We start from the raw sequence: 26,334 nt of genomic DNA, 5'->3' as shown, positions 1-26,334 counted from the left end.
CTGATAAATTGATTCATATTAGGTGTGAATGACGTAAACAAGCTACACTATTACCTTTTCCAGTGGTATTTGCATTTGAAATTCTTGTTAACCAGAAGAGTCAAATCTCATAATAGAATTATTTAGAATATAGAACAGACTAGAATAGAATTCTAGGCAGTGTGACAGGCAGATAGGACCAATAATTCTGAAGGCTGGCACCTCCTCATGTGCCTCACATCTCATCACACAAGCAATTGCTCACACTGGCTGTCTCTTAGTTTTCTATCTGAAGTTGTGATAAAAAAAAATTCCTTGCCCCACTTCCCCCGGATAAAAATAATTCACAACTCCAGAAAATTCTTTTAATAATGATCCCATGAAGTACATGTAAAGTTCTGTGATTTATTCTAAGAAAGGCAGCACAATAGAGTCTAAGCCACTAACATAAACTGGGACTGGGAAAGGACTCTTGTAGAAGGTAAGATATGAAGGAAGCTGGGAAAGTGAGGAGGCAGAGGTAAGGAGACAAGGCATTCTGGGCATGGGGGTAAAGCTAGGGAAAGAGAGGGAAATCAGAAGATGGGGCATCTTGTGCAGGGAGCAGCAAGAAGGCCGCTGTCTCAGGATCCCAGAGTATATAAAGGGAGTGAAATATAAAAGGACTGGACAGGTTTCAAAGGCCAGATAGGATTTTATATATGATGTGGGAGGTCATAGGGAGCCACTGGATTTCATTGAATAAAGGGGTGATGAGGTCACAGCTGGGCTTTAGAAAAATCACTTTGAGGGGAAGAGGATAAGGAGGGAAGGGTGAATGAAGGGAAGGTAGAGTCAGGGAGGGGGCAGTCAGTCGCAAAACACTTTTGAGGAGGATTAGGGCAAAATAAGTTAGACAATAGAGTAAATATCATTGGAAGGGAATGGGATGGAGGGAAATAGTTATGATGATTGACTACAATGTCAAAACGTATGGTACCTAATCTGCTGGGCTATCGTGAAGAAAATTCTCTGTCAATTTTAAGGTACTATATAAAAATGATGAAGAACAGGATGCTATTAGAAAAACCTGGAAAGACCCACATGACTGGAAGCAGAGAGAAATGTACTGTATACAAAATAACAGCATTAGTGTAAGATGATCTGCTTATGATTTTCAGCAAGGCAATGTTTCAATATAATGCTGAAGAACTTATGAAAATTACAATCTATCTACAGAGGAAGAACTGATGGTATCTGAAAAAACAGACTGAAACACTTTTTTTTGATAATTCCTTATTCTGAAGTTTTGTTTTTATCTGTTTTCTCTCCCAACCTAGATAATGTAGAATTGTTTCCCATGACTATTCATGTATAATTTATGTGGAATTGTTTGAGTTCTTGGAGTGGGGGTGGGAGAGGAGGGAGGAAGAAAAGTTGTAACACAATTTTTAAAAAAAAAGTTGATGCCAAAATTTGCTTTTATATGTAATGTAGAAAATGAAAGTCTAAAAACAAACAAACAAAAAATCACTTTGGCAGCTGAGTGGAGGCAGAACAGGAGGGGGAAGAGACTGGAGCCATTGAGACCAGTCATCAGCCCACTATAATATTCCAGGCAGGAGGTAAGGAGATGATGCACCTGGGTGATGCTTATGTGAGTGGTAGGAAGATGTATACAAGGGATGTTGTGAAGGTAGAAATGGCAGTATTTGGCAGCAGATTGGATGTGTGGGGTGAGTAGAAGTAAGAAGGTAAAGATTACAGAGAAGTTATAGCCTGAGTAACTGGGAGGATGATGGTGACTTGACAATAACAGGGAAGTTCTGAAGGGGAGAGGTTTTTATGGAAAATCATGAGTTCAGTTTTGGTCATGTTGCATTTAAGACATCTATAGTATATCCAGTTTGAGAGGCCTAAAAGGCAGCTGTTGTTAAAGGGTCAGGACTTGACTAGATAGAGACACATGAGAATCCTATGCTTAAAGACCATAACTGAGCTCATGGGTGCTGATAAGTTCACCCAGTGAGATCGTATACAGGGAAAAAAGGGTCCAGGAGAGTCTTGTTTGATACTTACAGTTACAAGTTTATAGCAAAATATACTGAGGAAGAGTGGTCAGATAGGTAGGGAAAGAAGCAGGTGAGATCAATGTCACAAAAATCCTAGAGGAGTCTGACAAATGAAAAGCCTAAGAGAAAGAGTTTCTGGGTAATTAATTAGACTTGCAAACAATTAATAAATTGATGGTCAGTGGTCTCTCTCGGTAACCAAAGACAAAACCAAGGAGAACCCTGAATGCTTAAATACTTTTGGAAAAGGAGGTGCCCCTGACAGGTGAAAATCAACTCTGATTGATGAATAATTAATGAGGGTTTAAGCATATTAATGGGGAGGTGGGCAAAAGTCTTTATTTAGCTCCTCATGACAATCCTGAGACTTAGCTGCCTCCAGTAATCTGGATAAAGGAATCCAAATCTACCTAGACCACTCTACTTGGTCTAAATTCTAATAGATGGTTCCAAGGACAGGGACTTATTTCTAAAGGGCAAGAATTCACCTAGATTAAATTTTGTTTCTAAGGTCTTCCAGTTGGGTAGAGTTCTGACCAAGGTCACAGAGCACGTACCCGCAGGATTTGGGCAATCTCACCTATCAGCCATGTCCTTCAGAGATTGACTGAATAACCTGCAAGGACTGGTTTCTAAATTAGGAAATAGACAGGAAAAACCTCAATACTAATTGAATATTTGGTTATTAATATAATAGAAAATAATGATTTCTCTCAGGAGAAAGTATCTAGGTGAAGAGGGTGACTATGTCAAAAGCTAGAGAGAGGTAAAGAAAGGGGTGCTATTTTTCTGACTCAGCTCCATGACCAGGGGAATGTCAGTTAACCCTGTAACTTGAACACCATACCTATCTCATAGACTTGTTATAATGAAAACACATTATTAATCTTAAAGCATTATATCAATTAATCATAAGTTTTCATTAAGTATTTACTATATGCCAAGAGCTATGCTAAGTGCTATGTATAAAAAGCAAAAGCAAAAAGAACCCCAGCTCTCACGTAGCTTACATTATGATGGGAAAGTCAACATATTTATAAGAAATACACACAGAATGCATACTGAATAGATCGAAGGTAACCTTAGAAGGGAAGGCATTACACCAGAAAAAAGCCTTCCATAGAAGGTGGCATTTGGGCTGTGACTTGAAGAAAACCATGACTTCTAAGTGGAGGTCAGGACAGAGCACTTTGGAGGGATGGGGGACAGTGGCCAGTGTAAAGGCAAGAAAATGGGAGATGAACTGTCAAGTCTGAGGGACAGCAAGTAGGCCAGTATGGCTGAAACACAGGTTGGGGGAGGGGAGTAATATGCAAAAAGCCTGAAAAGATAGGGAAGGAACAGGCTATAAATATCAGTTGTTATTATTATTATTCCTTTGTTGCTGCAGTAATAAGCAAATTTGATTGTGTTTGGCCTCCACTTACGATTTTATTGGAACTGCGGGTAAGATGTTACATTAATATTAAATATAAGATAGACTCAAACTGAAATATAGGGAATTGCTTTATAAATATAAGATAAAATCAAACTGAATTTAGGGAATTGCTATTAAATCAGTGTTGGAGTGTGTGCACATACAGTGGAACAGGAAGTGTCTCTTTCAAATTTTCAACCTGCAAATGAGTCATCCTGCAACTATGATCTCAGGTATCATTTTTCTTCCTACCACTGCAAACTTTTCCATGTTAAAATGAAGATGCTATGGCCTCTCCCTACCTCAAAGGCTTGCAGGGAAGAACATATCATTTGACATGCTTTACAATTCTCAGAAGGAAAGGTAATCTTTGAGGGTTTTTCTTAGGGGAAACCCACAAAACAGAATACTCTCTGACAGTACAAAAGACTATGCATTTTCAGTTCTGTTTTTTCATATTGCCTGTGCATCCTTTTATTTTCCCATGGCCCTTGCAAGCACAGTGAAGCAGGTTTCAAAGTATACCCACATTTACACTGACATATGAATTTTCAAATGTCTGTTTGCTTTACCAACATAGAGAAAGCTAGGAAAGTTTTATGACCTCAAAGGTCTCCTTTGTTATTATTTTCTAGCTAGGATGAAAAGCTTAGCCTGCATTAAAGAATGCATTATGCAGCAAGGGGTAGAAAAGAGAAGTTTCAGAGGGCCTGGAAGAAGCAATATAAATGAATTCTTTGAATTTGCTTATACCTTGAAACCATCCCTAGATATATGCAGAAGGCAGTAAGATGCCAGACTCCATTTGGAGGCACAAAGCCTGTGTTCAAATCAGAATTTTTCTATTCAGGCAAATCACCTAACCTCTACTATCTTCAAGTTCTTCTCATGTCAAATACAAGGTTTGAATAAAATGACCATTTGCATCCGGGGGCCTGAAGTTTCAGTACTTCAGGAAGTAGTGCACCTATCTACTGCCCTTCAGATCTATCCAAGCCTGCAAATGGTGAAAGTAGCTCTGTAACTGATGGAATGAAGTTTAGAACATGTTTGCCAAACCCAGATATAAAAACAAGCCTCAATATTGTTTTCAGTCTATAGATGGGTGAGAATAAATGCCACATTACTAATATATTGGTGTTTCAATATTAATCAGAGCCTAATATTTCAATGAATACATCATAATTTTGGCCAATGACTCATCCTTAAGTAGACATGAAACACATTTGAAGCTGGTTTAATTTACATCAGCACACAGAGGATGTGTTCTGTCTATCCATCCTAGTTGAATGATTAACTAATGAACAGTTGTCATTGCTTAATCTAATATTAAATATACAGTATGAGATAGTGGAGAGAGACCTTTGATTTTTGCAGTCAGAAGACCTGAATTCAAGTCTTGACTCTTACTTTGCTACCATGTTGTTCAGTCATTTTGGTCATACCTGACTCTTCATGACTCCATTTCAGGTTTTCTTGGCAAAGATCCTGGAGTAGTTTGCCATTTCCTTATCCATCTCATTTTACAGTTGAGGAAACTGAAGTAAACAGGGTTAAGTGACCTTTCCAGAATCACATAGCTAGGAAGTATCTGGGGCCAGATTTTAACTCAGGTCTTTGCAACTCTGTACCCAATGCTTTCTATCCACTGAGACACTTAGATACCCCTGAGGTCTATTAGACCTTATTCATCTTTAAAATGATGACTTCTGAAGCCCCTTGAGCTTTCAATTTAGGGGTATATGAATGATAAGAATTAAGAAAAGAAACTTGCATGATGATAAGTAATCTTTGGCTGGATTCCTTCTCACAATCAATTTCTACCTCTCCCATGGAGATTGAAGAGATACAGAGCAAAAGGAGATTACCCAAACCATACAAAACAAGAAGTATAGAGAGGGTGACAGATTAGCTGAGGTCCACAGTTAATCACATAACTAGGAGTTCTCTATATTCCTTTGGGTCCCAGAGGAACAAAGCACTGAACTTTGGGGAAATGAATCTTAAACCACAATTCAAGGCATCACTCATGATAATAGATTGGAATAGACCAAAATGGTCACTTGTCATCTGAAATGCCTTCCCGTCCAAAGGACTACATACATGTCAATATAATCAAATTCAATTCTTAAATATTTGCTTTGGAAATGTACAGGTACATAATTAAAAAATAACAATAATGATTATTTGCAAGTGAATTTGATTTCACTGGTTAATAGTCATATCTTGGATGTGTATGTATATTAAATGTGAATTTCTAAATATATAAACATTTATACTAGCATGTGGATTTGTAAATGTATGCATGTTTGCTTCACACAAATTCTTTGAATGCATGACAAGCCTTCTACAGGAGAGGCTCTGCATCTGTCTCTATATAGCTAACTTTAGCTTCTCCAAAGCTGATCTATTTTATTGGGTCTAAGAATCAAATTAAGTCAAACAGCATGGCTCAACATAGAAAAAAATGTCAACTAGGAACATAAGGGCACTGAAATAACCAGTGCTGATCTGGCAAACACCCAAGGTATCCCCCATAGCAACAGAGCTGATGGCATAGCAACAGCAGCCACACTGCCACAGAAAAATTAGAAAAAAATTATGAGAGAAAAAGCATATTTCACATTAAAGTAAAATATGACATTTATCCACAATAAAAGAAATTCTGGAAGCACATGTGTTGAATTATACTATTCCTTGGCATGGTCTAATAAAGTTACTTTCCATCACAGCTCTCAAATTAAATTCCTTTTAAACTAAAATGTTTTAAGTTGTTCTCTACCAAATAGTGGTGTTTCTTGAAAAGATTGAAAAAATCCTGTTCTTTATGAGAGAGAGGGAGGAGAGGAAAGAAGGGGAGAGGAAGGGACAATTTATTTATTTTGGGACCAGCTCTGTGATTTAACTGATAGAGGGAATTTCTGGTGTGGAGATCACTTCTACTAATTCAGGTTATCACTTACTATGCAATTTATAGTCTTGGAGAACCACATAGGACATTGAGAGTTAAAGTTAAATGACATATAAGGATTTTGTCACGAGTGGAATTGAATCCAGATCTTCCTGAATTCAAGGCTGGTCATATCTGTTTCCTACAGCAGAACTGTTAAACTGGTAGGCCTGTGGGAGGCAAAACCAATGGCCAGAACTAGATGAAAATACAATTTGGAAATGTTTATTGAAACATCAATATACAGCTTAGATAATGTTAGGTTGTGGTTTTCTAAATCAACATGCAGCCAGCAGGGCCCTGTTTCTGGCTGACACCACTGCCCTACATCATAGGACCAGCCCTTTATTTTGTTAAGATAGAAAAAAAGAGATTTCACAATTATGCCTTGGAAGATAATAAAGCAAATGTAACAAATTGTATAATAAAATCTTATGTATTCTGTGGCTCAGAACCCCCTAATGACTTTGGGCTTAAACATAGACTTTTAAAGGGAAAAGATTTAGTCAATATTCTGTCTTTTGCAGAAGGAAGAATATTCCCAAGAAAGATTCACTCAGTAGGTATAAAGAAATGAAGTCATACTTTGGGGGAAGGAGGTGAAGGTGGAGAGCTCTGCATCTTTCTTATGTTACTGTGACTTCCTGAGTGCAGGAAGGGGGAGAGTGTGTCTGCAGTAGCTCCCAAAGTATGTTCACCTTCTAGGTGGGGCCTAATGGGCAATCTGAGCCCTCTATTTTCTGTCTTTTATAGGAACCAATGTTCCTATGACTCCTCTGGGTCTCATGAATTTTCTATGGGGTAATATAAAGTCTGTCCTATACCCAATATGTTTTTAGTATATCCAGCTCCTGTGTGGGAGTTGGAGACCCTATTTGAGGAAACCTACGCAGGAGTTATATATATATAAGTTTTATATTTAGAGATTTTCCTGGAGAACTGTGGGTTGTTGCAATGTGCCAAAGGAAGACAATGACCCTCTTTTGGACAGGGCTCCAGAATCTGACAGTCCTCTTCTCCCTCTTACACTGTCTTGATAACCTCTGTAGCAACCATAATTTTGTTCATCATCTCTGTGCAGATACCTCCCAGATCTATTTATCCAGTTCTAGTCTCTTCCCTGAATTTCTGCCCAGAATCGCTGATTGACTATTAGATATTTTACATGGCATGTCTCAGAGACATTTCAAACTCAACCTATCTTATTGTCTTCTCTATCAGAAGATAATCTTCATGCAAGTAGGGATTGTTTCATTCATTGCACGTGTATCCCTGGTACTCAGCATAATTCCTGCTACACAGTAGGTGCTTAATACTTGCTGATTAATTGATTGCTATGGCATACCTCTTGTACATGTGTTTATTAAGCATACCCTAGAATTCTGACTTCTTCCCAAAAAATACTGACTAGCCAGACACAGAGAATACTTCAGATAATCATTTTCAGTGAGACAGCAAATTATTCTGGGGCCAATTCACTTGTGTAGAAATTTATTATCATGCCCCAGATATCACCAAACATGGCCAGTTTTCCAGTTTCCTCTTACTACCTGCAGGGTATTTGTCTACTTAGTTGTTTGGGTGGGCAAAAAGGTTCTGACCTAAGGTCTCCATTTTCCTAGGAAACAGAGATAAGATTTTGCTTTTAGATCTAAATGACCAAGTTTCATAGGAAGTCAATTTTAGGGGGAAAATAGTCAATGCTCTCAGTACAGAGATCCTTTGCTCATAGGTCCATTTGGCATTTCTACTTAGAAGCTCATTGAGTAGAGTATTCTGGATGTCCTTATTTGAAATATTTTAGAGTTCAGTCACTTATAAACATTGGTGCTCAGGCAACAGGATAGTCTAGACCAGGAGAAAAATAAGATAGGGAACCTAGCCCCAAGAGTCAAACACAGGAAACAAGTGAATATGCAACTGAGATACTAAGCATGGAATTTGGTTACTGGAGGACTGAGATAAAAGGTGGGAACCTAAGACAATTAGGGGTAAGATAAAAGCCAGTAACCTAATTCATGAACAACTTGGATAAATAACAATAGGTATAGAAGTGAATGAGGAACCACAAAGGAGAAAGAAATACAGTTAGTGAGAAGAGAACCAAGACAGCATGATTTCTCTGAAGCCAAGGAAAGAGAGAATATTGAATATATGTGCTCCCTTTCTGCAAAATATGTGTGATCTTTGGTAAGAGAAAACCAGTTATCTCCTGAAACAACTTGTTAAACAATTGAATACAATTAATAATTATTAGAATGATTTCTCGGGGCAGCTAGGTGGTGCAGTGGATAAAGCACCGGCCCTGGAATCAGGAGTACCTTAGTTCAAATCCGGCCTCAGACACTTAACACTTACTAGCTGTGTGACCCTGGGCAAGTCACTTAACCCCAATTGCCTTACCGAAAAAAAAAAAAAAACAACGAAAAAAAAAAGAATGATTTCTCAACTGTAAAATGAATAGATTAATGTTGGACTAAATAGCTTCTGAAATTCCTCCCAACTCCAAATTTTTGACTAGTACAGAAGGACCAGAAATGTATGTTCAAATTACATATTGTGGAAAGCCATTAAGTATAAGGATGGTGAATTTTATATGATAAAATGTTAGCATTCATTCATTTTCATTTATAATAATTAGTTATAAACATTTGCCATATTAAAATGAAATAATACTCTTTGCAATTCTGTTATCTATTGTTTTAACTATTTCAATTGTTGGTCAGTTATTCCTAACTCTTCGTGACCCCATTTGGAGTTTTCTTGGCAAAGATACTTGATTGCTTCACCATTTCTGTCTATAGCTCATTTTATGGATGACAAACCTAAAGCAAAAGGTTTAGGTGATTTGCTCAGGGTTACATAGCTGGTAAGTGTCTGAGGCTGAATTTGAAGTCAGGAAGATGTCTCCCCCATTCCAAACTCAGCACACTATCCACTGTGCCACACAGCTGTCCTTTGATCATCTCACCTAAGGTTATTTATAAGACTAGGTTTTTCAAATTTGTTTGAACATGGAGACTCCTTTATCCAAACAATATTCTTCCTACACTTATGAGTAAATGGGATGATAAAAACCAGGGACCATGAAGAGAATTGAACCCCTGTTATTTCATGTGATGAGACTAGTTTCTTGGATCAGTTATGCAGGAGAAGTTAAGTAATTGAAAACATACTTTATTCCTTAAACTTTGGAATCTAAGCTTTCAATTTTCACTGAAACTTCTCCAGAGATGCATTTAAACAGTTTATTTCTTATAAGACACAAACTAACAAACCATATCAAACTACTATAGGGAGATTTTTTTTTCAATTTCACAGTTAGTTGAAGAATATACCATAGAGGTGTAGAGGAGCAGGTATAACATGACATGTGTATCACAAAATTAGACATCAACAAATGAGAAACCATATAATTGTAGCTCATGATATTTTTATTCATAACGAATTCTTGTACTCTGTTAGAACCTCTCACAGAACCTCATGACCCATTTTCCAATGCTTATACAACTAAAATGAAGCAAAATCAGCTTATAGTTTATTTGATGGCTCCCTTGCTAAAAGCTACATGAAACTCCTTCCTCTTCTAATTGGTTCATTTCTGGCATCCTCACTTTTCATATGGGCTCCAGTTAAGGCTGTTCAGTTCAATGTGCAGAATCGTAGAAGCACAGAAATGGAGATTTGGAAGGGATTTGAGCAACCTTCCAAACTCAACCAACCAATACTCAAAAGGACACACTCATCACAAAATACCCTGCAAGTGACTGTCAAGCTTCACTTACACATATTTATTACCTCTTGAGGCTATAGATTTGGATAGCTCTAATTGTTTGGAAATTTGTTTAAATTAATTCAACAGAGATTTATTAAACATATGCTATATGTAAAACACTATATTAGGTACTGAGGATTAGAAGAAAAAAATGCAAGTTTCTGTCTTCAAAGAGCTTAGAAAAATTGAATTAAAAGAATTTAAAATGACCTTCAAATTCAGGTAGTCTAATCTTATCCTCATGGCCCCCACTCCCCCTCTATCATACACACATTTTATAGATGAAGAAATGGAGATTCAGGGAGGTCAAGTGACTCACACAATATTGTATAATAAATGGCAGAGTCAAGAAGATTTGAATGCATGTTTTCTTTGGATCCAAATCCAGCAGTCTTTTTATTAGTTTTCTCCAAGAAATGAAAATTGAGGGAAAGCCTTTATTAAATAGGTTGTGTCATGGTAACTGTGAGAAAATGGGCAGTTGTCTACTCTCAATGAGGATAGAAACATGTAAAAGAAGGTCATATCAAAGAGACCGAGACACAGAGAGAGACACAGAGAGAGAAACCACCAAAAGAGGAAGAAATGGGAAAAAGATCACTAGCTTTTTGGAATTCTCTAGCCAGCACAGGGATTTCTATTTACATCGAATGAAGTGGCTCCTGAGGTGAGATTAAAAGAGTTTCCTAACCTCAATATCTCTCAATCCCTTTTTTATGTGAGAAAGTAGAACTCTGGGGGAGCTTTACTTCAGCTTAGAGATATGATAAAACCTAAAAATTAAGATGTGTTTCTTACCTTAAGTTAAGTGACAGTTGAAATGATATACTGAAGGTAGATGGTAGAGGAAAAGGCAGCTAAAAGACATTCAGAGATGGTACTAACTGAAGAGTTCTAAGAAAATTTCAAAGAATAGTCCTAAATTTATTTACTTTCTTTTTTTTTTTTTTTTAGTGAGGCAATTGGGGTTAAGTGACTTGCCCAGGGCCACACAGCTAGTAAAGTGTTAATGTCTGAGGCCGGATTTGAACTCAGGTACTCCTGACTCCAGGGCTGGTGCTCTATCCACTGCGCCACCTAGCTGCCCCAATTTATTTACTTTCTAATGCACTTTTTCAGGGAAGTGCTTCTTCTTTCTTTCTTTCTTCCTTCCTTCCTTCCTTCCTTCCTTCCTTCCTTCCTTCCTTCCTTCCTTCCTTCCTTCCTTCCTTCCTTCCTTCCTTCCTTCCTTCCTTTCTTTCTTTCTTTCTTTCTTTCTTTCTTTCTTTCTTTCTTTCTTTCTTTCTTTCTTCTTCTCCTTCTTCTTCTCCTCCTCCTTTCTTCTCTTCCTCTTCCTTTCTTCTTCTCCTACTCCTCCTCCTTTCTTAGTCTTCTTCTTCTCTTCCTCCTCCTTTCTCCTCCTCCTCCTCCTCCTTTCTTCTTCTTCCTCTTCTTCTTCTTTATCATCATCAACAGCAACAACAACAACAACAGCAGTCATTTACTGGGCCTAATAAATTACAGCACTGTGCTTAATCAATGGGGACACAAAGGCAGAAAGAAACATGATTTTTACCCTGAAGAAAGTCACAATATTCAAACAGCTACATCTTTGTAACTATCTCTATCATAGTTGTTAACATATACACATAAATACATACACATATACATGTATGTGTGTGTATATATATATATATATATATATATATATATATATATATATATATATATATACACATTATAATAGGTAATCTCAGAGAAGAGGCACTAGCATTATAGTGAAGGGGGTTTGGGGATCTGGAAAGGCTTCTTGTAGTATGTGGGATTTCAGCTGACTCTTGAAGGAAGCCAGGGAAGCAACAGGTGGAAGTGACAAGGGAGAGCATTTGAGGTCCAAGTGAGAAGATTGAAAACTTTATATCCACTAAATAAGAATACAGGCCAATAAAACTGCAGTCTCCCTGTCAGAGAAGAGCACCTCTCTCAGATGGAAGACTCAGTTGCAGGTAGCTTTCAAGCCAACACTTCATCTGAGGCACCAAAAAGAAAAGGCTGCTACAACAGATTGAATGAACTCCCTCCTCTATAGGAGAGAGACTTATAGACCACAACATCCTCAAGCGAACAGTAGAGGTGGTTTAAAAAGTTGATGTAATAGCTTTAATATAGTATTCCTAGAGAATGTTGCACATGCTATTAGATGCCCATGAAAATGGACAGATCCTACGACCAGCTGGAGGGCAAAGTAACACACAGTAGTGAGCAATGGAGAGCAATGCTTGAGATGAAGCCAATCAAAACCATTGATGAAGAAGAGATCTGATAGTAGGATCATGACATCCAAAGGAGGCAGCAGCTCTCACATGTTAGGGGATAAATTAACTCTGTCAAATTATATTTGTTCTGAATTGTGTATCTTATAACTGTTAAAATAATACATATTTGTAGGAGAGAATAATGACACACACAACATCTAAGAACAAGGGTGGATAACTAGGATCCCAGGTCAAGAGGGTCTTGCAGAAGGCAAAGACAACTGGGTTTCTGAGAAAATTTCATACTCACACTTCAAGTTCTAAGAATTTGTTTTAGTGGAATCATGACCCCACATAGAATCTCTTCTACTATCTCATCATGACATGAGGTGATTTTTCTTCTTCTTAAAATCTATGTCTGCAGAGTATAAGTTTTGGTTGGTCCTACCAAGATAGAAGGCTATAGTTATGTCAAGTAACACACTTTATGTTTGCCACAACTCTCTATGTGTGGAGAGGCAGGCTCATCACCAGAGGCTTAACTACTGGGTGATGAAGACTGTCTACTAAAGGATGAAGGGATTTTGATCAGCATCAAAGGAATATTTAAACTGAAGAAATCACTAATCCATGAAAAATATAATAATCTTAAGGGCAGGTCTCAGTGGATTGATTTTGTCACATATTTTAGACTAACAGTAAGATTCTAATTACTGCCTTTGTCTTTTTTTTTTTTTTTGCAGGGCAATGAGGGTTAAGTGACTTGCCCACGGTCACATAGTTAGTAAGTGTCAAGTGTTTGAACTTTGATTTTGATTTGAACTCAGGTCCTCCTGAATACAGGGTTGGTGCTTTATCCACTGAGCCACCTAGCTGCCCCCTGCCATTGTCTTTAATCTTTTAACCATATTGTTATAATTACTTAACCTTCTTGAAAATTTAAGCTGCATTATTTTTATTATTTTTATTTTTAAGTATTTTATTATTTTCCAGTTGCATATAAGGATAGTTTTCAACATTTGTTTTCACAGGAATTTCAGTTCCAAATTTTTTTCTCCCACCCTCCCTTCCCTCTCTCCTCCCCAAGATGGAAAACAGTCTCATATAGGTTGTATATGTACAATCACATTAAACATATTTCTACATTAGTCATTTTGTGAAAGAAGAATCAGAGCACAAGGGGAAAACTTCAAAAAAGAACGAAAAAAAGCAGTCCAAAAGTAGAAACAGTATGGTTCAATCTGTATTCATAAATCACAATTCTTTTTTCTGGATGTTGAGAACATTTTCTATCATGAGTTCTTTGAAACTGTTTTGGATCATTGCACTGCTGAGAAGAGCCAAGTCTATCCCCATTGTTCATCACACAATATTGCTTTTACTGTGTACAATGTTCTCCTGGTTTTGCTCCTCTCAGTCAGCATCAGTTCATGTAAATCCTTCCAGGTTTCTCTGAAGTCCTCCTGCTCATCATTTCTTACAGCACAATAGTATTACATTACATTCATATAACACAACTTGTTTAGCCATTCCCCTATTGATGGGCATTCCCTTGATTTCTAATTCTTTGCTATCACAAAGAGAGCAAGCTACATTATTTTAAAATGAAGTAAGGTTCTTGTCAGACTTCCTGTGTATTATTCACTTCATAGATGTTGATCTGATTACAATATTTTAAAGTACTTCTAGATGCACTTTCCCCCATCTTTGCTTATTTATTTGCTTATTTATTTTATTTGCTTAACAAAAATTAGCTTTGTGTGAGAGTGTGTGTGTGTATGTGTGTGTACTATGTTTATATATGTGGCTCATAACTTTTAAGAATTATAGAAGGTAATTTTAAAGCCAATCGTTTATAATTCATTATGCATTTTCTCACAGAAACATGTTATATACAATCAACAAATTCTTAATTTAGGAAGCAAAAACCTATTTAACTTAAGTCTTGACAAAATTATTTTAGATCTAGGAACAATATTCAAAATTCAGTGACAAATTAGTTCTTTACCATTCCAGGAAAGGAAAAACAAAGAGAAAATAAATTGATAGCATGTAGCCATATGGAATTGACATTGAAATTCAGGCTGGGATCCAAATTAGGGTGACAATAACAATAAAAAATAATTAAGCACCTTTTTTTTCTTCTTTAGTCAAAAGCATTGTGCTGGGGTGGAGCCAAGATGGGTGGAGAAAAGACAGGGATTTGCCTGAGTTCTCCCAAATTCCCTTCCAAATAACTTTAATGCCTCAAATGAATTCTAGATTGACAGAACCAACAAAAAGATAGGGTGAAACAAATTTCCAGCTTAATATAACTTAGAAGGTTGGCAGGAAAGTACTTTTGCATTGGGTGAGAGTGAAGTACAATACAGCACAGGCTGGGTCATGGCAAGCCAGCAGCAGGCCTTGGGGGCAACTGAATTGGCAGCAGTGGCTTCTGGAGCTCTCTGGTCACAGATGGTAAGGGGGTCAGACAATTAGTCAGGAGATTACACAAGTCCCTTTGCTGGCACTGGGTGCAGCCTCTGTTGCACTGCCCATATGTGGGTCCAGGTAGTTCTGAGTTGCAGTCCCAGGGCAAGGAGGAACACTAGCACACTAGAGCTTGTGGTGATAGGAAAGTGGAAATTCTGGTCACAGTTCCAAGGTGTAGAAAGAGTACTTGTGGTTCCTCACTGACAAGAGTACAGGCCAGGAGAGTAGTAAACACACTTTCCCTTAGATCATAGCACCTTTGAAGGAAACTTACAGACCCCCTTAAATAGCTCTGAAAATACAAACACAAAAGCCTGAATCTTGAGACAGTGCCCCAGAGGAGCAAAGCTCAACTTTAACATAAAGTTAAAAGTCAATATATAGGATGGAAAAAATTAGCAGCTAGGTGGTGCAGAGGATTAAGTACTGGGCCTGGATTCCAGAGGACCTGAGTTCAAATATGGCCACAGACACTTGACACTTACTAGCTGTGTGACCCTGGGACAGTCAGTCATTTAACCCTCATTACCCTGCAAAAAATGTTATTATGATGAAAGGGAAGAGCAAAACACAACTCAGAAGATAATAAAGTAAAAATTACTATCTCTAGAGCTTCAAAAAAAATGTGAATTAGTATCAGCACCAAAAAAGAATTCCTGGGAAAAAACTCAAAAAAGGGTTTTAAAATTCAAATAAGAGGGCAGCTAGGTGGCGCAGTGGATAAAGCACCGGCCCTGAATTCAGGAGTTCCTGAGTTCAAATCCGGCCTCAGACACTTGACACTTACTAGCTGTGTGACCCTGGGCAAGTCACTTAACCCCCATTGCCCTGCAAAAAACAACAAAACAACAACAACAACAACAACAACAACAACAAAAATTCAAATAAGAGAGATAGAGGGAAAATTTTTTTTTTAATTTTGTTTATTTATTTATTTATTTTTGCTGGGTGATGAGGGTAAAGTGACTTGCCCAGAGTCACACAGCTAGTCAGTGTGAAGTATTTGAGGCCTGATTTGAACTCAGGTCCTGTGAATCTGGGGCTGGTGCTTTATCCACTATATTGTCTAGCTGCCCCCTTATAGAGGAAAAATTGGGAAAAGAAATGAGAGTTATGGAAGAAAATCATGAAAAAGTCAACATCTAGATGAAGGGGGAATAAAAATATTTTTTAAAATAACACCTTAAAAACCAAAATAGGGGGTTGCAGACCAGAGCACAAACCAGGGGAGTGGTGAACATGCCTCTACCCAGATTGTACCACCTTGGGTCCCCTTAATCTTGGGATCATGCACCCTGGAAGCAGTGTCCCACTTTAAAAAGGTGTTAAAAGTAAAACAAAAAAAATAGGCTGGGAAAATGAGCAAACAGAAAAAAATGCTGACCCCAGAAAGTTTTTTGGGTGAAAAGGAAGATCAAAATACACACTCAGAAGAAGTTAACAAAGTCAAAGCACCTATATCCAAAGCTTAAAAGAAAAATGTGAATTGGTCTCAGGACACAGAAGTACTCAAAAAGGACTTTGAAGATAAGGTAAGACAGGCAGAGCAAAAAATGGAAAGAGAAATAAGAGTGATGCAGGAAGGTCATGAAAAAAAGTCAACAGCTTGTAAAACCAAATTGACCAAATGGAATAGGAGGCACAAAAGCTCTCTAAAGAAAATAATTGCTCAAAAATTAAGATTGAGCAAATAGAAGCTAATGACTTTATGAGAAATCAAGACAAAATAAAGAAGTCCAAATGAATGAAAAAAAATAGGGCAATGTGAAATATCTTCTTGAAAAACTGCTGCCTTGGAAAACAGATCCAGGAGCAATAATTTGAAAATTATTGGACCACCTGAAAGCTATGACCAAAAAAAGAGCTTAGGCATCATCTTCCAAAAATTGTCAGGGAAAATTGCCCTGATAATCTAGAAGCAGAAGGTAAAATAGAAATTGAAAGAATCCAATGATCACCTCCTGAAAGAGATCCCCAAATCAAAACTTCCAGGAATGTTATAGTCAAATCCCAGAGCTAAATTCAAGCAGAAAATATTGCAAGCAGCCAGAAAGAAACAATTTAAGTGTTATTCTGTCACAGTCAGGATAACACAAGATTTAGCAGCTTCTATGTGAAAGGATTGGATGGTTTGGAGTATGATATTCTGGAGGGCAAAGGAACTGGGATTACAACCAAAAATCACCTACCCAGCAAAACTGACTATAATCTTTCAGGAGAAAAAAATAGGAATTCAGTGAAAGAGAGTACTTTCAGGCATTCATGATGAAAGGACCTGAGCTGAAGATAAAATCTGAGTTTCAAATAAAAGACCCTAGAGAAATATAAGAAGGTAAACAGGAAAAAGAAATCATAAGGGATATTAAAGGGTTAAACTATTTGCATTCCTATATGAGATGATACTTGTAACTCATAAGAACTTTTTTCATTATTAGGGCAGCTGAATGGAGTATATCTAAACAGAGGGCAGAGGTGTGAGTTGAATATGAAGGGGTGAAAAATAAAATTAAGGGGTGAGAGGAATGCACTTGGAGAAAGGGAAAGGTAGAGGTGGAGTGGGCTAAAATATCTCACATAAAAGAAGCAAGAAAAAGCTTATGGCATGGAGGGGAAGAATGGGGAGTTGTGGGGGAGTGAGTGAGTTTTACTCTCATCAGAATTGGCTCAGAGAGTGAATAACATACACACTCAATTGGGTATAGTGATCTATTTTATCCTGTAGGAAAGTAGGAGAAGAAGGGGATAATTGGGGAGGGGTGAAAAAAGGGAGGGCAGATTGGGGGAGGGGGCAATCAGAAGCAAAACACTTTCGAGGAGTGATCAGGTGAAAGAAGATAGAAAATAGAGTAAATATCAAGGGGAAGGAAGAGGATGGAGGGAAACACAGCAATAGTAACCGTGAAAAAAATTGAAACAGGCAAGAGCAATGTAAGATGATGATTGATGATGGATTGATAATGATTGATGATGATTATTGATTGATGATGATCAAACATATGGGACTTAATTTGCCGGAATATTGTGAAAAAAATTCTTTGTCAGGTATGAGGTACTATATAAAGGTACTATTATTGTTATTGCAATAATCAACCTCATGGGTTTTTTGTAAGGAAATCTCTCTTTAAATACTATATAAATGCAGTTTACTTTTAAAAAATTATGAGCAGGATGCTATCAGATAAACCTGGAAAGACTTACATGAGCTGATACAATGTGAATATATACAAAATAACAGCAATATTGCTTTGTTTGTTTTGATTTTTGCAGGGCAATGAGGGTTAAGAGACTTGCCCAGGGTCACACAGCTAGTAAGTGTCAAGTATCTGAGGCTGGATTTGAACTCAGGTCCTCCTGAATCCAGGGTCAGTGTTTTATCCACTGTGCCACCTAGCTGCCCCCTAATAGCAATATTGTAAACAGCATATTGTAGGATTCTTGTTTTTAATCCACTCTACTATTTGCTTCCATTTTATGGCAGAGTTCATCCCATTCACATTCACAGTTATTAATACTGTCTATTCCCCTTCATTCTATTTACCGCCTTTGTACATTCCCCCCTTCTTTCACCCTATTCCTCCTCACCAACCTTTTGGTTCTTACCCCTGCCTCCCCCAATCTGCCCTCCCTTTTATCCCCCCTCCCTTTTTCTTTACCCTTTTCTACCTTGTTCTGCCCTCCCTTCTATCAGTCCCCCCTTTTCCCCTTATCCCTTTACTTCCCTAAAGAATAATCTAAGTTGTTTTATCCAAATGAACATATATGTTATTCCCTCTTTGAATGAAATCTAGTGACAGTAAGGTTAAAACAATGTTCACCACTCCCTTCTTTCCCTATATTGCAATAGGTGTTTTGCACCTCTTTATGATGTAATTCACCGTATTTCACCTCCCCTTTCTTCTTCTCCCCATAAACTCCCTTTATAGCCCCTTAATTTTCTTTATATCATCACATCAAAGACAATTTATATTTATACCCTCTGTGTATAATCCTTCTGTCTGCCCAAATGCACATACAGTTCTCAAGAGTTATAAGTATTGCTGTATCAAATCTGAAGCTCTACTATAAAGCGGCAGTCATCAAAACTATCTGGTACTGGCTAAGAAATAGAGTGGAGGACCAATGGAATAGGCTAGGCACAGGAGATACAGTAGTAAATGACTTTAGTAATGTACTGTTTGATAAACCCAAAGACTCCAGCTTCTGGGACAGGAATTCAGTACTTGACAAAACTGCTGGGAAAACTGGAAGATAGTATGGCAGAAATTAGGCAAAGACCAATATTGTCCCTCCAAATCCAGAAAAAAAGTGAAACTGTGGAATATGGATGCTAATTGAACCAGACTATTTCTTTTGTTTTTGGTGCTGTTGTTTTTCTTTTTTGAGGTTTTTCCTTTTTGCTCTGATTCTTCTCTCATAACATGACTAATGCAGAAATATGTTTAATGTTATTATATATATATATATTTATATATATATATATACACACACACACACACATATACATATATAACCTATATCAGATTACCTACTGTCTAGGGCAGCGGGGGAGGGAGGGGAGTAAGGGAGAAAAATTTGAAATCGGAAATGTTATAAAAACAAATGTTGAAAACTATCTCTACATGTAACTGGAAAATAATAAAATACATTTATTTTTTTAAAAAGAGTTATAAGTATTATTTTCCTGTGTAGGGATGCAAACAGTTTAATCTTATTGAATAACTTTCCCCCCCTCCCCCATTTACCTTTTTAAACTTCTCTTGAGTCTTGTGTGTTAAGATCAAATTTTCTATTCAGTTCTGGTCTTTTCATCAGGAAACCTTGAAAGTCCCCAATTTCATTGAACATCCATCTTTTCCCCTGAAAGAAAATACACAGTTTTGCTGGGTAATAGATTCTTGCCTGCAATCCAAGCTCCTTTGCCTTCCGGAATATCATATTTCAAGCCTTGCGTTCCTTCAATGTTGAAGCTGCTAGCAACCCTGAATGTGGCTCCATGATATTTAAATTGCTTCTTTCTGACTGTTTGGAGTACTTTCTCCTTCACCTGATAATTCTGGAATTCGACTACAATATTCCTTGGAGTTTTCCTTTTGGATTCTCTTTCAGGTGATCAGTGGATTCTTTCAATGATGATTCTCTTTGAGAATTTCCTGGAATATGGTGTCTAGACACTTTTTATGATCATGGCTTTCAGGCAGTCTAATAATTCTCAAATGATCTCTCCTGGGTCTGTTTTCCAGGTCAGTTGTCTTTCCAATGAGGTATTTCACATTTTCTTCTATTTTTTCATTCTTTTGATTCTGTTTGTCTGATTCCTGGTGTCTCATGGAGTCATTATCTTCCAACTGTCCAATTTTAATTTTTAAGGCATTGTTTTCTTCAGTGAGATTTTGCACCCTTTTTTCCATTTGGCCAGATGAATTTTTAAGGAATTGTTTTCTTCAGTCAATCTTTGTGCTTCCTTTTCCAAGCTGCTGATTCTTTTTTCATAATTTTCTTGTGTTGTTTTCATTTCTCTCCCCATTTTTCTTCTACCTCTCTCATTTGGTTTTTAAAATCCCTTTTGAGCTCTTCTAAGAAGGCTTTTTTGTTATTGAGACCAATTCATCTTCCCTCTTGAGGCTTCACATGTAGGCAATTTGAGAGTATTATCCCTATCTGAATTTGTGCTTGCCTCTTCCCTGTTGACACAGAAGCTCTCAATGGTAAGAGCTCTTTTTTTTGTTTCTTAATCATATTGCAGCTTATTTTTTTTTAAAGTTGAGGTCTGCTCTGGGGGCCACCAGGGTTCCTGTTTCAAGCTTCTTGTGCTGGGGTGTAGGGGCTATGTCACTGGCTTTCTACACTGAGGCCTCTATGGCTTGTGGATTTCTCACTGCCTTGGGCTTGCTCCCAGCATGCTGGGATGGCCAGAAAAGAGAAATCATAAGGGATTCAAAAAGATTGTTTACATTCCTACATGAGAAGATGATACTTGTAATTCTTTAGAATTTTCTCATTATTAGGGAACTTCAAAGGTGTATACATAGACAGAGGCCATGAGTGTGAACTGAATAGACTGGGGTGATATCCAAAAACTAAAATTAAGGAGACAGAGGAATGCACTTGGAGAAGGGGGAAGTGAGAGGTAGAATGGGGTGAATTATCTCCCAGAAAAGAAATAGAAAAGAGCTTTTACCAATTTGGAACTTTGCCCAAAGGGCTATGGGACTGTTCTTACCCTTTTACCCAGTGATACCACTGCTAGGTCTGTATCCCAAAGAGACCATAGAAAAAGTAAAAGGACCCACATGTACAAAAATATTTATTGCAGCTCTCTTTGTGGCGACAAAGAATTGGAAATCAAGGGAATGCCCATCAATAGAGGGAATGGCTAAACAAGTTGTGTTATATGAATGTAATGGAATACTATTGTGCTGTAAGAAACGATGAGCAGGAGGACTTCAGAGAAACCTGGAAGGACTTACATAAACTGATGCTGACTGAGAGGAGCAGAACCAGGAGAACATTGTACACAGTAAAAGCAACATTGTGTGATGAACAATGGTGAGGGACTTGGCTCTTCTCAGCAGTGCAATGATCCAAAATAGTTTCAAAGAACTCATGATAGAAAATGTTCTCAACATCCAGAAAAAGAACTGTGGATTATGAAAGCAGATTAAACTACACTGTTTCTACTTTTGGACTGTTTTCCCTTCTTTTTTTGAGGTTTTCCCCTTGTGCTCTGATTCTTCTTTCACAAAATGACTAATATAGAAATATGTTTAATGTGATTGTACTTATATAACCTGTATCAGACTGCTTTCTGTCTTGGGGAGGAGGGAGGGATGGGAGGGTGGGAGAAAAATTTGGAACTAAAAACCCTATGAAAACAAATGTTGAAAACTATCCTTATATGTAGCTGGAAAATAATAAAATACTTTTAAAAAAAAGAGTTTTTACATTGGAAAGATGGGGGAAATTGGCTCAAAGAGGTCATTTCTCAAATAAATAGAATACTGAGTCAAATTTATAAGAATACAATTCATTTTCCAAATGATAAGTGGTCACAGGATATGAACTAACAGTTATCAGAAAAAGTAATCAAAACTATAGTCACATGAAAAAAGTGTTCTAAATCACTACTGATTTGAGAAATGCAAATTAAAACAAATCTAAGGTACTACCCCACACCTATCATATTGATTAATGATAGAAAAGTTAAATGATAAATGTTGGAGGGTATGTGGAAAAATTGAGACACTAATGCATTGTTGGTGGAATTTTGAATTGATTCAACTATTCTGGAGCATAATTTGGAATTATACCCAAATGGTGAATACCCTTTGACTGAGCAATACCACTACCAGGTCTGTATTCCAAAGAGATAAAATACAAAGGGAAAAAGATCTATAGGTAGATAGATTTTTATAACAGTTCTTTTTGTGGTGGCAAATATTTGGAAATTGAAGGGATGCCCATCAATTGCAGAATGGCTGAACAAGTTGTGGTATATGATTGTGATGGAATACTATTGTGCTTTAAGAAATGTTGAGCAGGATATTCTTAGAAAAACCTGTAAAGACTTACACAACATGATGCAAAGTGAAAGGAGAAGAATGAGGAGAACATTTTACACGGTAACAAAAATATTATACAATGATGAATTGTGAGTGACAACTGTTCTTAACAATACAATAATCCAAGACAATTCCAAAGGACTTATAAGAAAAAATGGTATCCACCTCCAGAGAATAAGTGATGGAGTTTGAATGCAGAATGAAGCATACTTTTTAAAACTTTTATTTTTCTTTATTTTTTTTGTTGCCTGTGTTTTCTTTCACAACATGACTAATATGGAAATGTTTTGCATGACTGCACATGTATAACATATCAAATTTCTTGCCTTCTCAGGGACAGAGGAAGACAGGGAGAGAATTTGGAACTAATTTTTTTAAAATGACACTAAAATTGGGGAAAAATAAAATACATTAAAACAACCAGTAGCACACTCAGTGCATCATTTTAAATCTTATAGTGAAAAATTAATGTATCACAAAGAATTGAAAGAGGATTTTTATGAAGGGCAATGAGAGTTAAGAGACTCGCCCAGGGTCACACAGCTAGTAAGTGTCAAGTGTCTGAGGCCTTATTTCAACTCAGGTCCTCCTGAATTCATGGCCAATGCTTTTATCCACTGTGCCACCTAGCTGCCCTCTAAATGAGGATTTTCAAAAAGTAATTAAGCCCATTCAGTAGCATCAATTTCACTAAAAATGTTGAGAACGAAGACTTTTTGAACTATTAATAAATAAAAGTTATTTTTTTAAAATTGTGCTAAGCCTCCTAGATATAAAGATGAAAAAAAGATGGAACGTATTTCTTCAGAGAGCTTATAATTCACTAGGGATATAACTTACATATGATAGAAGTTAAAATTATTTAGTACATAGGAAGTTATAAGGTATATTTATGGATGGCAAGGTCCTCAAATTTTCCTATTTACAAATGATTTTGTCAAGCATTAGAACACTGCAGAAGATCCCCAATTAGGTATTAATTGTGCAAAAGAACTGCCCATTATTTAGACTATATTGTGCAGTCATATGGGCAAAGCACAGTACTGGTCCCTTAGTACATATATCTTGAAGAGACATTGTACATAGAAAGTAATTTAGGCTCAGAATTGAATGAGAAAGCTTAAAACTGCACAAAGAGTTTTGAAATATCTTGTCTGTAGGTCACAGCTAAAGACCAATTATAATTTTGATAAATAGCTGGTGCCTACCTAACAAATCATTATTCTTATATGGGAAGGAAATCTCAGAATGCAGACAAAAATATCCCAACATTAAGTAGATGAACTGACTCCAAAACTCAAATATCATGTCCTAAGAGGGAGAATAGTAGAATTACAGAGGTATTCTAAGAAAAAAGTATTTATTCAAGTACAGTGGAGTGAGGGTAAACTTTAATAACAGATTCTTGGTGGGGGGAGGAGATGATTGACGCACTTTCAGGCTTAACCTGCATTATTAACATTTTCTCCATCACTTTCTTTAGTCTAGACACTCAAGAAAAACCATAAATGAAGCTCTGTTTTGTAGCATTTTCTGATTTACAAGATGTAAATGCTCACATTGAAAATTTATCAATTGTTTTTCATGTGTCAGTTTGATTTGGCTCCAGCATACTTATGAGAGCCTTTCTCTCATAAGACTAATTAAATATATACATAAGAGTTACAGAAAGGGGGCAGCTAGATGGTGCAGTGGATAGATAACTGGCCCTGGAGTCAGGAGGACCTGAGTTCAAATCCGGCCTCAGACAATTAACAGTTACTAGCTGTGTGACCCTGGGCAAGTCACTTAACCCCAATTGCCTCACTAAAAAAAAAAGGAGTTACAGAAAGGCTCTCCAAATTTTTTTAAGTCTATATGTAGTTAAATATTTTCCAAAGATCAGGAACAATAGATGGAGAATTTAAGTAGGAAACATATGCCACTGAGAGTTTCAAGGTTCTCTTCCCTTTCTACTCTTCTTTATCCTACCTAGTTACTCAAGTATAATTTATTAAGTAACTGCTGTGTTCTAGGTACTATGTTAAGCATTGGTGACATTTTTCACTATCCTTTCCCTCCAATAGTCTTATCTTTATTTTCCTCTATTTTGTAGATCTTCACTTACTGTGTTTAAGAAGGTTTGACAGATAATTTCTGGGTAATTTAATAATTTTATTAGTAATGCCAGCATTTTAATAAAAGGATAGTCATTTGGCCATCTCTATCATAGACCAATGGCCATCATGGCAGTGGGCTCATAACTTATATGCCCCTTTGGAAGAGGAGTGTTCTTGAGAGTGGTAGTCAACTCCAATTGGCCAACAATTAGTGAGGAAAATAACAATATTGCAATGAGGGGCTGGACCTGAACTTTGATTATGTCATTTACTACTAAGGTAGCTCCAATTTGGGGAAATCTATTCAAAGAATTCATCCCCATCCAAACCTGAGTAGAACACAATATCTTGATTGGGGTCTGCATAGAGAAATTAAGGTCAACTTTCAGAGACTGAGGTCTTGAAATGAGGATAAAAGAAAAAGGGGGAAATCTGAATCTCCCCAAATCATTGGTTATTAATAATCATTTCTTTCTTTATTTTTACAAGGCGCATATGTTCTTTTCCTTCAAAGATAAAGATTCATGAGCTACACACCTTGCCTTTTTAATAGATAGAATGCTATAGAATGAGAAAAGATACCATTAAGGACAAAGAATTTCTTAGAAGATCGGTTGATCTCTTCAATGTAATTTTCATGAAAAATCATACTTTTCTAGTAATGCTAGCTGTATGTCATTAATTCCAAGTCATGCCTAAATTTATCAAGCAATCAACAAGCTCCTACAATGTATTGGACACTGTAATAATCCATGGTGATACAAAGAAAAAGCAAAAACAGTTTCTACTCAAGAAGCTTATGGTCTAATGGGGGTAAACAGCATATAAATCCATAAGTGCATGATTAATATGGATGAAGGTATTAAAAATTAAATGTGCCCTCAGTCTACTTCCATGCAAGGAATTCTCCATATCCTCTACCTTCAAATTCCCTCAAAGCTATTTTTTTTAAACCACTCACAATAATACCAGAAGGTATTTTCTATTCTTTTTTTTTCAGAATTGCCGTTCAGTGTCTGCATAAATGTGACTGTGGAAAAATAAGGATACTCTACTTATAATCTATTTTTAAACTACTTGTCCATATGCACAAATCTGTACTACAAACAACCAAAAGAGAAACAATATATGTGGATTTGTGCTTTTTATTGTTCATATAATCTGATAAAATAATCTTACTAATTTAAAAATTAAACTATTTGTTTTCTATTAATTCTTTCCTGCAATTATTGATGAGTGGTTTAAACCTGTCTACCTCATATTTATAAAGATAGACTAGGAAATGCTTTGGGTAGAGAAAGAGAAGAAATTCTAAGAAATAAATCATAAAAGTAGCCTAAGTCATTAAGGGATTGGATAAATAGGTCTTTACTTTTCTATTCTGTATTCCAATTAATTTTTCCAATAAACACGCAAACACCTAGGACTTTTTACCTTAGGCCTCAACAGATGATAATATTGATTTATAAAGAAATAAAACTGTCAATAGAAACATGGACAAAAGATTTAAAATTTATTGGACAAATTGAATTGATAAATAATGCTTCTTTGTTTTATATGCTATTTTTTTCAATGAATGTGAGAAATGTGAATTCCCTGAATGTATATGAGGCAAAGAGACAGAGAGAAGAGAGAGGGAGAGAGGAGAGAAAACAGAGAGACAGAGAGAAGACAGAGAAAAGAAAGGAGAGAGGGAGGACATAGGGGAAGAGGGAGGAGAAAGGCAGAGAGAGAGAGAGAGAAAACACATCTTTCCTGTAGAGAAAATAAAAAATCATCACCAAGAAGGCTAATC

The 26,334-nt window shown here is 36.8% G+C and overlaps 1 protein-coding gene across 6 annotated transcripts in view; it reads right to left on the bottom strand.

Annotated features, from left to right (window-relative positions):
* The window catches only part of DLGAP1 (DLG associated protein 1), a 1,198,325-nt gene that overhangs the window by 766,194 nt on the left and 405,797 nt on the right, over positions 1-26,334 (bottom strand). The window lies entirely within an intron of this gene.

Source organism: Dromiciops gliroides, chromosome 1 (assembly GCF_019393635.1).
Source record: "Dromiciops gliroides isolate mDroGli1 chromosome 1, mDroGli1.pri, whole genome shotgun sequence".
Classification (NCBI taxonomy): Eukaryota; Metazoa; Chordata; class Mammalia; order Microbiotheria; family Microbiotheriidae; genus Dromiciops; species Dromiciops gliroides.
Note: the sequence above shows the minus strand (reverse complement) of the source record. Positions and strands in the feature narration are given on the sequence as shown.